This window comes from Nomascus leucogenys, chromosome 5 (genome assembly GCF_006542625.1).
Source record: "Nomascus leucogenys isolate Asia chromosome 5, Asia_NLE_v1, whole genome shotgun sequence".
Taxonomy (NCBI): domain Eukaryota; kingdom Metazoa; phylum Chordata; class Mammalia; order Primates; family Hylobatidae; genus Nomascus; species Nomascus leucogenys.
The window spans coordinates 135,663,585-135,679,256 of record NC_044385.1 but is presented as its reverse complement, the minus strand read 5'-3'; positions in this window follow the sequence as shown (position 1 = coordinate 135,679,256).

The following is a 15,672-nucleotide window of genomic DNA, read 5'->3' as shown; positions in this document are numbered from 1 at the left end:
ACAGTGGTGTGATCTCAGCTTACTGCAACCTCTGCCTCCTGGATTTAAAAGACTCTCTTGCCTCAGCCTTCCAAGTTGCTGGGGTTACAGGTGTGCACCACCACACTCAGCTAGTTTTTGTATTTTTAGTAAAGACAGGGTTTCACCGTGTTAGCCAAGTTGGTCTCAAACTCCTGACCTCAAGTGATCTGCCCACTCCCATCTGACAAAGTGTTGGGATTACAGGCGTGAGCCACAGCGCCCAACCCGCCATGGCTTTCTTACTGCTCTCCAGTCTTCTCTGGAGCTTCACTCTTTCTGGGCCAGTGCTCACAACATTTTCCTGGCAGGAATATTCACATCCCACTTCCACAGGGGAAATAAGCCAATTCTTTTCACCCAGTTCAAATTATACCTTTAAAATGGCACATTTCTGACGACCTCCTTCACCTCCCTCCATTCGGAATGTTCTCTCTAGGGATACCCATGGAACATTGATTTATTCATTCATCCACGTGCTTATTCAACAGGTTTTTATAAATTATCTACAATGTGTTGCGAGTAGGCATGTAGTTTCCAGGAATACAGTGGTGAGCAATTTGACGTGGGCCTTGCCTACAAGCAGTCACCACCTAGAAAAAGCACTGTGGCAGAGACAGTACTTCCAGTAGTAACTCCAACCTCTTCATTCCACTATTTTTAGCTGGACAATGACTACCTATCATAGACGACATTTTTTGATTTTTTTGCAGCTAGATGTGGCATGTGATTAAGTTTTAACCAACAGCTTGTGAGTTGAAATGTCATGTACAGTTTATGAGATGTAGTATTGAAGTGAGGAGAAATGCCTTTAAAATTTTTTTTTTCAATTTCCTTATCCTGCCATTTGGAATGTAGCTTTCACTGCTGGATGGAGCTGAATTAGTCATTGTGGACAGTGCAGTGGAAGCCAAATTTGAGTCTGATTCAAGTGAGATCCTAGAAGGACCCTGGGTTCTTGGCACCTTCCAAGCCCATGTGGCTCTACTCAGCCCTGCTCTTTTTCAATAAGAAAGTAGAGCCTTGTTGTTTTAAGCCACTGGTATTTCAAGTATCCTGTTATGCACATTTGGTCTAACTAAAATAAAGGCTACCAACCAAAAAATGTAGGGGGCTCTAAGAACATGCAATACGATTCAGTCAAGGGACTTAGAGGAGGTTTTCCAGAGTAGTAGACTTCAAGTTTAGATCATAGGGAAGGTTTGGAGTTCAATAAAGTGATAGAAGGAGGGAACAGTAAAGTCCAGGTGGAGGGAACAGCATTTCAAAGACCCTAAAACAGGAGAATGTGGCACTTCAAAGGTCCCAAAACTGTGGCTTCAGCAGAGTAAAGTAGGAAAAGAGTGGCCCAGCATATGTCTAGAGAGGCAGGCAGGGGCCAGATTACCTGTGACACTGTAGACCAGGGTGGGAATGTTGTTCTTTGTTCTACAAAAAACTAGAGGTGGATACGGTGGCTCACACCTGTAATCCCAACAGTTTGGGAGGCTGAGATGGGCAGATCACTTGAGGTTGGGAGTTGGAGACAAGCCTGGCTAACATGGTGAAACCCTGTTTCTACCAAAAATACAAAAATTAGCTGGGTGTGGTGGCGGGCGCCTGTAGTCCCAGCTACTCAGGAGGTTGAGGCAGGAGAATTGTTTGAACCTGGGAGGCGGAGGTTGCAGTGAGCTAAGATCGTGCCACTGCACTCCAGCCTGGGTGACAGAGTGAAACTCTGTCTCAAAGAAAAGTAACAATAATAATATAAAAATAAAAATAAATGCAAAGCGATTGAAGAGTTTTATGCAGGTATTTCAGTGATCGGGTCTGGACTTTTAAAACATCTTGCTTATTGCATTAGGGAGAACTTCTTGCAGGTGGACAAGAGTAGATACAGGAAGGCTATCAAGGAGGTTAGCCAAGGTTAGCCCAGTGCCATTTGCTCCAGCAGGGAGGAGGAATGTCAAGAAGTTGGCAAGCTTGAAATCTACCCGGGAGGTGAAGCCTGCCTTTCCTGCTGTGAGTTCTGCATGGAGGATAAGGGAGGGTGGGGCTTCTGGTTTCATTTAGATTTGCTTAGATGTAATTTACCTTCTCCTATATTTTTTATATACTTGCATACATAATTTACCTTCTGTACTACAGTTAAATGCCACCGCAGTAGGACTGTGTTTTACACATCATTGTGTCTTCTTCCCCACCCAACACAGCACCTTGCTCACAGTTGGTGCTCAATACATATTCATTGATTTGGTTAACGGGGTAGATGGATAAACAACAGTTGCATAATTCTTCCCAAAGGAATCCAATGATGCTAGCAGAACTTGCTGGAAGGCTCCTTTGAGAATTGTTTATTTGCTGACCTTGTTGATATTTGTAGCGAAGGCAGCGTAGGCCGGAAGGGTAGGTCTGATTTTGCAAATTCATTTGCCTATGAAAACAGCCCATATTATGGAGTTACAAGTATGAGCAACAGGAATGGTGCAATCTATGTTCTCTGGCAAATATAGTGTCTGAAAAAAAAATTACAACTTTCACCCACTTGCTCTTTTGCAATCGTGTAGCAATAACTGTCAAAGGGTAGTGGGTTTTTCTCCTGTGTCATAATGCAGGTTTGATTAAGATGTTCTGAGGAACAAATGATTTCACTTTGTTTGGTTAATTATTATGGGCGGTTTATCAATTGATTTAGTGCTCTTTATAAGTATTAGGAAATGAACATAGAAAAACAGCTCCATTACAAATTACGGGAATGGAGAGTGGCTAGTCAAATCAGACGTTTTATGCTTAACTAAGTAATAACTGAGGAGTGGACTCAATTCCAGGTGACACATTCCATGGTGGTTCGGAAGCCCAGGGGAAGAGAGGTCTGTAGTCAGAAAACCAGGCTTTGTGACAAACGAAACAAAAATGCATTCAGGCCACCATAAATGGGCTGCTGAGAACAATGTTCCCTAAAGAATTCATAATTTATTCCTAATTTCAAGTGCTCATTCAGCATTTTGAATAGTGACATTCTCAGGAACAAAAGCCACCTTCATCAAGCAATGAAGAAGGCCCGCAAGCTCACTACAGGTCTACAGTGAACATGAAATTGTGAATCAGTTGTAGTACGCAGTCAGTGGACTTTAAAGATACAGGAGGTGGTCTCCTGAGAGGGGTGGAAGGATGCAGTTTTATTCCAGTAGGTCGCTTTATTTTTCACTTACATATGACTGTTGATAGCCCATCACAAATCGATTCACCTTAAAAGTTTCCTGGAACATGGTAAAATACATGATTTAAAAAAACACATAAATGTATGCATTCTCCCTCTCTCTCACCTCTCCCCAACGCTACACTTTCAACAATGAATTTTGGAAAGCCAAAACTCTTTTGCCATTAAGTTCCTGTTTACTAATCAGCAAATTTAAGTGACTCAACAATTATCAGAATAACTGTGTCATTCAATAAAACGAATAACAGCTACTTCTGTGAAAAATAGGTCGATTTAGAGGTTATATTATATTCCACCTCCCCGCATGATTACTTTATTTTTCCATCTCATTTTGTGGATGCCAGGATTAACTATTTGCCATTTTAAGAAAAGTTGTGACAATATTTTTTTTTTTTTTGGCATGGAGTTTCGCTCTTATTGCCCAGACTGGAGTGCAATGGCACAGTCTCAGCTCACTGCAACCTCCACCTCCAGGGTTCAAGCAATTTTCCTGCCTCAGCCTCCCGAGTAGCTTGGATTACAGGCACGCGCCACCACACCCAACTAATTTTGTATTTTTAGTAGAGACAGGGTTTCACCATGTTGGTCAGGCTGGTCCCAAACTCCTGACCTCAGGTGATCCGCCCACCCCGGCCTCCCAAAGTGCTGGGATTACAGGAGTGCACCACCGTGCCTGGCCTAAGTTGTGACTATTCAGATATCAGTTTCTCTCCTATCTGTAAATAAGTTTGTTTCAATTAATAATGCATCTAAAACTCACTGCAGAAAATTTAGAATATGCATAAGGATATAAAAATAAATTTACCTGAAATACTGTATGAAAATTTTGTTTCATATTCTGGATTTTTTCTTATGCACAGATGTATATTATTTGAAATAATAGCACTGACTGAACACCCTGTACTGGCACTGTGGTATATACTGAAATTTCATTATCTGATTTGTACATTTAATTCTCATGACAACTTTACATTAACTATGCAATTTTTTATTGTGTTCCTTTAGCTTCTTACTGTATATTCTTCTCCATATCATTAAAATTCTTAGTAAATGTTATTTTTAATGCCTGCATATTTTGTCGGATGGATGTAGCATTTCAGGTTTATGTAACTCATAAACAATTGGATGTTTCCAATTTTTTGTTAGTATAAATAATGTAAATATTTTCACTTTGTCTTACAAATACTGTTATAATTATGAAATTATAAACAGCTACATCTTTGATATGAATGCTTGTATGTGTTTTTGGTTGTAGGGTTAAAATACATTCTCAGAAGTGAAATGTAGGGATAAAGCCTAGGAACACTTTATGTAGACAGTATTTTCTGAAGAATTTTCATAGCAAAGATATTTTACTTAGACCAGATTTGCCTTTCTTTAACTTGCATTCATGGACATGCAAGTTAAGAACTAAAATTAGTTCATTATACAGACTTCTCCCCAGACAGGCAAGCTGAGTGATGTGGAGCCCTCAGTCAATTGGATATTTGCCTCTAGTCAAATTTAAGTTCCCTCTGGAAAGTGAAAAAGACTACAGAGAGTGCGCGTCGTTCTGGCCGTCTCAGATATCCAAGGCTGGCCAAGGCTGTCTCTTGCCCTGTGGAGTGGGAAGGCAGTGGGCTGAGTCTTCCTCGGTCAGTGGCCGTTTTGGTGGTGCCAGTGCCGCAGAAGGTTTCATCAGATCCCTGCAGAGAGGAAGCTGTGCACAAACCCTGCATGGGTGTCTGGAAGCCACACTGGGGCTGCCGAGTGCGTGCAAACACTGCACTCACCACCCAGGAGGACAGTTTTCCCAGGCCCGTTCCCATTAGAGCAACCAACGCTGGCAGCGTTCAGTCAACATCTGAGAGAATCTCTCTGACTTGAGAGTGCCTTCAACGTAAGGAGAGCTGGTTTTGGGGCCACATGTAAAGTCCCTGACTTGGTAGGTTGCTAACAACATTGTCTTCCTTCTCTTTTTTGAAGGTAGGCGCTTGATTGTTTAATATAGGAAGGTGTTATAAACTTAACTACATGCTATAAGCCTCCATTTGAGAAACCAAAAAGAAGGATATTAGACTTCATAAGCAAACTTAGAAAACAGTCTTTATCATTTTATCCCACTTCACACTTATGAGAAGTACCTAAAATATTGAGTAAACTTGAGGATATATCACTGAATCCTGAATTAATTGCAACATCAGTGAAGAAAAACTGGTTCAGTGATGTGGAACCCATGAAAGGGCACAAGGAGAAGTAGGACAAAATTCACTCTGATCTGAAAGTGCAGTGGTAGGAAAAAATCTTGGCAAGATTTTAGGTTTGGTAAACTATTTTTAAACCGTTTCGTCGAGGTTTGATTGACATGGAAAGCTGTACAAATTTAGTATATACAACTCTCTGAGTTTGGGGATAACTAACCATCTGTGAGGCCAATTTGGCAAAATATTTTGAATATTTGGAGAAATATTCAAACCATGAGTGTATGTCAACACCCAACCCATTCTATGAGAAGAAAAATATAGATTTACTCTTTAACAGTTTGATTGAAGTATGAATTACATATAATAAATGGCACATAACCAGGGTGTGCAAGTGGATAAGCTTTGGCATATGTGCACACCAATAAGCCCTTCTGTGCTGAAGGAAATGCATAACCCAGTCCCCCAGCTGTTCCTCTCACCCCTTTGTAATCTCTCCTGCCCTGCCTTTGCTCAACCCCCTCCCCAGGCAACTACTGTTCAGCTTTCTGTCACCACTGATTACTTTGCATGTTCTAGAATTGTATATAAATGGAATAATGCCATGCATGGTCACTTTTGCCTGGCTGCTTTTTCCCCACAGAATTATTTTAAGATCCATTCATGTTTTGGTGGCAAACAATCGTTCATTCCCTGTCATTGCTGAGTAGTATTCCACCAAAGCAATTAATTTTTAAACAGATATTATGGCTCTTAAATTCATATTTATTAAGGCTCCGTAAGAGAAAAAAAATGATTCCTGTAACAGTATGAGCTCTTTTCTCCCTCCACCAAGTCAATGAATTTTTCTGTGACATCGTTGCTCCTTATGATTTGAAGAAGCACTGTTGACAGCATGTCTTACTCTTAACACTGAGATGCTACGAGGAAGGCAAAACACAAGCACTAATCCACCGCTGGCCTTTAATTTACGCTACTTTCCACGATGTACAGTTTATCCCAGGCTGAGCCTCTGTCTCTTCCCTTGTGGGGCCAGCGAGAAATGCGTTAACACTATGGGTGAGGTGCTGGCATCATCATAACCACAGGCGATGGATGTGAAACGTGTCTTAGCCAGCATTAATAGCAGCAACAGCCAATTCAAATATGGAAGAATGTTTATGGCTAGAATATGGTAAGATAGTAAGAGGTGGTCTTTATTAAACTGTATGTGTCTGGTATTATGCTATCTAATTTGTGTGCAGTAGTTATTTTTCACTCAATTCTCCCAACGCTGTACATAGAACTTCCAAGTTTACATCAGGGCTATTTCCCTTAACATAGAGTGTGCACATTTTCAGTGTCACTAACAAATTCTTAGTAATCATTATTTATAATAGAGACAACACTTATAGCCAGGAAAAAGAAAAGGACAAATTAATAGAATTTTGGTTTCTATAAAATCCCCTGTGACATACCTTGTGATTCCAAGTAAAAACCAAGAAACCATTCTGGGGAGATTTGACCCAGGGAAGCTGAGCCAGGGAGCGCAGAAGGCCACATACATTAGAGGAGCCCACTTTGGTCCTTGACCGAGGCGGTGTGTGTGATCTGCATATTTGCAACAGTTACAGTGTCCAGAGCAGTAAAGAGAGTGCAAGAGCTGCCGACCGCCATTATACGCTGTGTGGTTCCCCGGGATCCTGGGATCTTGGCCAACTCGTAGCAATTGCTCACCCCGAAGGAGACCATGAGGCCCCCACTTCCCATGTCCTGAATAGTTCAGGCTGCCTTGGGTTTGTGGACGTTCGCATCAGGAAGATACCTGGTCCTCCTCTATTATGTCGTTAAACACTCCCAGGAACTGAAGGAATGCTATTGATTTGGATCATCTACTCTCCGCAGGAGTTTTAAAACTTACTATGAGGCCACAAAGGAAGCTATATAGAAGTTTATTTTGTGAGAAGAGAGACACAGTGTCTTTTCATTCTGCCTTGAGGATGTGCATGGTGCTAGCACAGCAGAGGCATTGCAGACTGTTAGAAAACTTCAAAAGCCGGGTGTGGTGGCTCACGCCTGTAATTCCAGCACTTTGCGAGGCCGAGGCGGGTGGATCACCTGAGGTCAGGAGTTCGAGACCAGCCTGTCCAACATGGTGAAACGCTGTCTCTACTAAAAATACACCTGGCACCTGGCACATTTAGTCCCAGCTACTTAGGAGGCTGAGGCAGGAGAATCACTTGAACCTGGGAGGCAGAGGTTGCAGTGAGCCGAGATTGCAACATTGCATTCCAGCCTGAGTGAGAGAGTGAAACTCTGTCTCAAAGAAACAAACAAACAAACAAAACAGAAAAGAAAAGAAAACTTCGGACAAGTTAAATTTGATAGAGTTTAACTGAGAAAAAAAAAAGAAGAAATGATTCACGAATCAGGCAGCCTCCAGAATCACAACAGGTGCAGAGAAACTCCAGCAGTGCCTTGTGGTCAGAACAAATTTATAGACAAAAAAAGTAAAGTGACCTATAGGAATTGGCAGTGAGGTACAGAAGCAGTGAGTTTGGTTGCACCTTGGCATTTGCCTTATTTGAAGAGTTTGAACACACAGCAGTCTGTGAGCGGTTGAAGTATAGCCGCTGGGATTGGCCAACGCTCAGCTATTGTTACAGGTGCATACTATTATGTTAGGTTTTCAATCTTGTCTGCCTTTATTAAGCTAGGTTACTGTTCGGTCATGAGGACTCAAATATAGACGTAGGAGTCCTTCTGAGGCCATATTCAGTTTGCTTTAACAAGACAAATCCTCACATGGACTGGAGTCTGCAAATGACGGCAGGCACCTCTGAGGCCCAGGTCAGGCTTCCACCAAAAGGGAAAACGTCTCAGGTCTACTCTATGCCAATATGTGCTACATGGAAATAATACTCCAAGCTGTATCCAAGGCTTCAATTGCCTCTACCTCTTCCTTGCAGATTATTTAAACTGCTTATCTTAATCCCTGAATTGTGAATTTACTAGCTCTGATAACAGATCGCTTACACATTTAGAGAGTTGTGTTTAGCCCCCAAGGTCCTTGCTGTAGTTGTGCTTATTTGTTTGTTTTTGTTTTGTTTTATCTCTAGCTAGAATCTACCTGCCTAGAATTGACACCCATTGGTCTAGGTTTCATGCCTTTGGGTTATATAAAATGTGCGTGGTCTAACTTCTTGCTTCATTATTAGGCTATGCATTCTGGGTCTCATTTCCCACTGCCACAGTTCTGTTTCCTTTCAGTATATGAGTCACTTCTCCCTGAAATCACCTGGGTTTTCTAACATATCTTTGGAATGTGATGTCCTGCATTGTATGCTCCAGCAGAGAGGGCTGTCCCCCTGTTAGTGCCCAGGTGAGAAATGGGTGCATTCCAGGGTCTGCAGTAAGACTCACCCTATGAGACAGGTACTTCCCACCATCACCTACCCAATCCTCCCAACCATCCTATGAGATAGGTACTGTCATTTTTTCTTTAGCAGCAGTGATGCTGAGGTCACGTGACTTAAGTGGAACAGTGTTGAGCCCGGCTTTCTGATTCTCCAGCCAATGCTTCAACCTCTCTTAAAATTCTTCTCTTTCTTATTATCCTGTTTCTTGTATTTTCTCCTTTCTAATGGATTCTTTACTCAGCTCTCCACTTTTAGTCACGTTTTGTTAACAATCATCTTCTCTACTCTTTTTTCTTTCTGGTATCGCAGAAATATGAAAAGATGTTCATTTTTCACAGCTCTACTCCACAAGTCCATGGTGATGACCTACTCTCTCTCTCTCTATATATATATGTATATATACATATATATATATGTATATATACATATATATATATATATATATATTTAGACAGAGTCTCACTCTGTCACCAGGCTGGAGTGCAGTGGCGCAATCTCGGCTGACTGCAACCTCCGCCTCTTGGGTCCAAGCGATTCTCCTGCCTCAGCCTCCTAAGTAGCTGAGACTACAGGTGCGCATCACCACACCCAGGTAATTTTTGTATTTTTAGTAGAGATGGGGTTTCATCATATTGGCCAAGATGGTCTCGATCTCTTGACTTCGTTATTTGCCTGCCTCGGCCTCGCAAAATGCTGGGATTACAGGTGTGAGCCACTGCATCCGGCCTACACTTTTTAGCAGTGAACGGAACCTTTAGCTGACTCAGGCACTGCCCTGTTTGTCTCAGCAAACTTACAGGAGTTTGCATTGGGGTTGCTTAGGCCAAGGGATGGGGAAGAGCTGCAGGGAGTGAAGAGCAGAGTCAGATGTTATGGGCTTTTGGGGGCAGAAAAAAGGATATTATGTACCTAACAAGGGGTGCCTTTTCCTGGGACAGGGAGCGGTTTTTGATTTACAGAGGGAAACGTTGAACAAAGACTTCATTCTTCTGGTTGCATAGGCATACTTTAAAGCCCACATTCAGTTCTTACCACAGCCACCCAAGCAATCTGGAATCCTACACAAACGTGCCTTCTAGACAGGAAGTTTTTATGAACAATTTAGGGAAGACAACAAAAACAAGAACAAAAACGAGAACGGCTGGCTGAGTCAGAATCTCAAAAATCTCAAGATTCTCATGCATTTTGAGAACTTGTTAAACAATATGAATATTCTCCTTGGTAAGTCAGTTAGAAAAACTCACTCTTTTGAACAATAATGCTCTGTTTTTCTCAAGCTGGGAAACTGAAATAATGGAGAAAGTCTCTGCTCTTAATTTCTCTAACCAGATGGAATTTAAAAAGCATGTGGTTCGAGTCATCATTGGGAAAACATGACAAAGATTATGGAACACACATGAATTCCAACTTGCTGGGCACCCACACATTTTCCTTCATTCTTTGAAGAATTGCTAAAATCAGCCATCAAGAACAGTAAACACCAATACTTTGCCTTGAGAGGAATTAGGGGTTTGAGCTAAAATATCTAAAAGACTTGAAATCGGTAATTAAACATAGACTTGGTTTTAAGTTTCCTAATCCTCTCTTTATCATCAACGGTCTACAATAAATTCTTTCTAAACTTCCCCACCTCAGTTTATTAGTTTAGCTCTCTGATGCAATAATCTCCACAAACAATCGTTTTTGCTCAGTTACTTTTCATTAATTTATGGTTTTTCCAGTTTTAGTCTTAACTGGAATAAATGAACATATGACTTTAATTTAACCTATGTTTCCTTGTGCTTAGAAACAAAAGTGAATAATATTATGTATGCATGTGTGTATGTATTTATTTATTCTCAATCCCAAGGACCTCACCAATTTGATGAGGGAGGTTAAGCAAAATGAAACAAAAATATTCTCACCCTTTTACTGTACCTAAACTCAATAGTCCAACAAAATAAAATGAAGAAATGATATTTTAGATAGTATTGTCTTTACTGAAAAGCCAGTTGTTGTCATATTTTGGAGAAAGAGAGTTTAAAATATGTAAAAGTAGACGGAGTTTACAATATATAAATAATTGATCAAAAGTTTTATAGTATAAATGATTCTTATTATTAGCTGTAGTTATGTTTTGTAAAATCGACACAAACCCAGAATTAGCAAATACTGAACCATTTCTCCTAGGGGAAAGCCAGAGTTCGTTTCCTTCAAGACTCTGGTCACAATATTTTTGTCAGCTGATCAACATGTAAACTTGTTTTATGTGTGTTTCTGTTTAAAGACACCTTGTTTAATATATATTGTTATTCATCAACACTGAACTCATAGCCAGTAGCATTCTAACTGGGTGCCTGAATGAAGCCTCTCTAACAGGTGTGTTTTCTGTCTCAGACACATCACAGCCTTCTTGCATTTAGACACGTTTGACAACACTTTTGCACTAGCTTGGGAGCCATTTTAAATAGCAAGATCATCAACAAAAATCACAAAAGTGGACAATGTGCCCCTAAATGGACCAAAATAAGGACACTTGTTTACATTATGAGAGCTGAAACAAGAAGGCAAAATGTCGCCTTGTTCAACCTCAGCTGGTGACTCGAATTTTGGCCACTCTGCACATGTCCATGAATGACCTTGAAAGCACGATGAGTATTGACTTGGGGGTTACAAATACATTTTAATGAGGAGGCAAGTTTGCAGATACAGGATCTGTGAATAATAAAGATTGATTGCACTTCTGAAAGGATCATTGAAAGCATTTCTATCCTGTACTAAAATATTATTTTGCCAATACCAATACTGTCACTTCTGAATATTCTCAGTCTTCCTTATGTAACTTTCTCTTTTTAGAAAAATCCTTTGAAATGTATAAAAGTTTTTCTTGGTTGATACTCTTTGTACTCACCCTTGAATTCACAAAGGATCACATGTGTTGCTGCTGTTAACATATAAATTAAGCAATGGAAAAGAAGCTGTAGCAGATGCTGTCTGTACCCTGCCCACCTTCGCCCAACCCACCCTCAATAGAATTTGCAGACGTGCTTGAAGCTTTCTTTGTTTTTTGGCCTGAAAACATTCTCTGTTCAAAAGAATATGCTAGACACACCAGGGCAGACAAGAAGCGAGCGCAACTTAATGCATGAAGAGTAATTGAGTACTCCAGCTCATACCCCACAGTGGGAAAGTTCTGAAGCAGGTTCCATGTAGTATGCTAGAAGACCTAGTAGGATTGTACCATATTGCCCACAACAGGCACCTGCTCAGTCCTGCTCCACTATTGATTACCAACTTTCCTGCCTCAAAACCCTACTCTACAGATTGCCTCTCACATGCACTCTGTTTATTCAAATCATTGAATCAAGCTCTGCATGTATCCTGGAACTTAAAGTAAAATAAACGTGCAGATTTGTTACGTAGGTATACAGGTGCCATGGTGGTTTGCTGAACCTATCAACCCATCATCTAGGTTTTAAGCCCCGCATGCATTAGGTATTTGTCCTAATGCTCTCCCTCTCCTTGTCCCCCAACCCCCAACAGGCCCCAGAGTGTAATGTTCCCTTCCCTGTGTCCATGTGTTCTCATTGTTCACCTCCCACTTATGAGTGAGAATATGCGATGTTTGGTTTTCTGTTCCTGTGTTAGTTTGCTGGGAATGATGGCTTCCAGCTTCATCCATGTCCCTGCAAAGGACATGATTTTTTTTTCTGGCTAAGATGGATTAAAGACTTAAGTGTAAAACCCCAAACCATAAAAACCCCTAGAAGAAAACCTAGGCAATATCATTCAGGACATAGGCATGGGCAAAGACTTCATGACTAAAACACCAAAAGCAATTGCAACAAAAGCCAAAATTGACAAATGGGATCTAATTAAACTAAAGAGATTGTGCACAGCAAAAGAAACTATCATCAGAGTGAACAGGCAACCTAGAGAATGGGAGAAAATTTTTGCAATCTATCCATCTGACAATGGGCTAATATCCAGAATCTACAGGAAAAAAAAATAATCCCATCAAAAAGTGGGTGAAGGATATGAACAGACACTTCTCAAGTTCTGCTTTTATGGTAGCTCAAACTAAAGTAAAAATAATTTTCTCTGCAAATCCTACTGCAACAACTTGCAATTCTAGAGACTTGTTTGAGCTTCCAGCTTAGAGACACAATGGGGTGGACTGAAAAGAGTCCCCCACTGGATTTCAGCCTCTGTTCTGCCATCACTTGATTCCTAGCTGCCTGTCTTAGTTCCCTTTAGATGTTAGAACAAATTACTTCAATTGGGTTGCTTAAAACAATGAAAATTTATTCTTTCACAGTTCTGAAGGCAGAGGTCTGAAATGCAGGTGAGAGCAGAGTGGTGCTCTCTCTGAAGGCTCTGAGAGAGCTTTTGTTCTTAGCCTTTGGTGTGGCCAGCTTGTAGATGTGCCACTCTAATCTCTGTCTCTAACTTACCTGGCACTCTCCCTGTGTGTCAGCGCCTTTGGAGCTGAGTGCCTTTTTGCCTCCACTTTTTTTTTTTTTTTTTGAGATGGAGTCTCGCTCTGTTGCCCATGCTGGAGTGCAGTGGCACGATTTCGGCTCACCGCAAGCTCCACCTGCTGGGTTCACGCCATTCTCCTGCCTCAGCCTCCCGAGTAGCTGGGACTACAGGTGCCTGCCACCATGCCCAGCTGATTTTTCACATTTTAGTAGAGACGGGGTTTCACCGTGTTAGCCAGGATGATCTCGATCTCCTGACCTCGTGATCTGCCCACCTTGGCCTCCCAAAGTGCTGGGATTGCAGGCGTGAGCCACCGCGCCCAGCTTGCCTCCACTTTTAAAGACAACAGTCGTTGGATTAGGGCCGACCCTATGACCTCATCTTACCTCAATAACAAATTCGAAGACTCTATTTCCTATATAGGAACATCACATATACAGGGAGTTAGGACTTGAACGTATCATTTTGGGGACAGGTTCAACCAATAATGGTGCCTTATGTCCTTGTCTACAAAATGTTAATGTTTGACAAAGAAGATCTCTGAGGCCCCTTTTAGCTTTGTGGCTCTATAATTCAGACTTTAAAGATGAGTGTTACTTTCATTGCTGTTCTTTTTCTTCTTACTCTTATCTTCCTATTATCACCACAGAATAAATCCAATTATGGTTCGTCTAAAGGGAAATACACATAGCACTGCATGTTAAAACATAGAGAAAAGAAACATGAATGAAATCGATGTCTCTTAAAATAATTATATTTTCAACCCTAAGCATTTAACTTTCCAATCCAAAATAACATACTCACTTAGCATGTATAAAATATTTTTAAATCACTGAGTAAAAGTAATAATTACCAAAGACATGAATTTCCTGGAGGACAATCATGTTGCTGAAGACACATTGCTTAGGTACAATCAAATAAAATGTTAACGTAAGATTTTATCTGTCCAAGATTCTTTATGGGTTTTCAAAGTTCAGGGTGCCTTCTGCATTGTTTAATTTGTGTTCCCTACCAGGCAACGTGTATGAATGGGGCTGATGGTATTTTATTTTTCTTTAAGCTATAATGTATTCTGCATCATTACAATACTGTTGACTGGAAATGAAAACAACAGATATAAATAATGTCACTCACTCTGAGGATCAAGGCTTTAGAAAGACTGCTTTCCTTCAAGGCTGTCTTCTTTCTGATTGTTTATTTTGTAAGAGTTTTATTTATTAAAAAATATTCCGTGTATGCTCCAACAGCCAATGGAAATAAAGCAAATGACCCTGAGAAAGAGGTAAACAAGTTGTTTACAGTGCTAGGCAGCAGGACTCCGGGTGTGTCTGCTGAGGCAAAAGGGACCTGGCTTCCAAGTTGCTGAGGGCAGTGGGCTGGCCCGGCTGAGCCCTGGCCCCTGCAAAGCCTCTGGGCTTCAGTCGCAGGAAGTCACCTACATGTGGTGTCATTTTCAGCTGCTGATTGAGATAGATGCACCCAGATCAATATCCCTGTCTAGTATCAAAGACGTATTGTTATCTCATCGGGCATTTTCCACCAGGGTGAGAGCACGACTCTTTTCTTCCATCAGTACATGGAGGAGCCTCTGGAGTCCTTCCTCTTTTCCTGATCAAAGGGGTAAGATGAAGGCTTAGCAGGTGATTGGGATTTTATATTTGGAAACTTCCTTCAGCTTAAAGATTATATATTATATTATATTATGGCTATTTGGATCTGATTCTATTGCTGGTACTTATTGGTTTCAGTGGAGAGGCTATTAAAGAGCTAATGACAGCAATAACTCTCCTGCCCTTTTCTGCCTTTAAAGAAGAGTGAAATGGTTGATCTGTTTTAAGTACTGTTAAAGAAGCCTATCAGCTTCCTACCTGTAGCATTTGTGTGCAATTTCAAAATGTCCATTATGCTTTTTCTGAGGATGGACAGCTAAGTATTACTGCTCTCCGAGCTGGGAATAAGGAAATTCACCCAGGCACAGTCAAGTTGAGAGTTAAGGTGAACTACTCTAAAAGGAAAATTTTTTGGAAAATTTTAGGAAAATTAAGAGAAAATATTTTTCCCCTTTTGCATTAACAAGATAAAAGGCCTTATTTTCCACTGCACTTTGTGGGAAAATACACAGTTAAGACACCTTTCACAGGAAACCTGTCCCTGGCTTTAGTATTTTTCACTGGGCACATTCACCAACTGGCCGTATGGCAGCTTTAAACAATCCAACAGGGGTGTAAGAGCTTTTCTGGTGCCTCAGATTTTATTTCCTACAGACATTTCAGCAGGTGGTTGGAAAAGGTCTTATTGCTACATGCTTGGAAAGTGAAAAAGTAGCAAAAAAAAAAAAAAAATCTTAAAATCTAGAGATTAGGTTAGGCTTGCTGGCCCACACATATAATCCCAGCACTTCGGGAGGCCAAGGCAG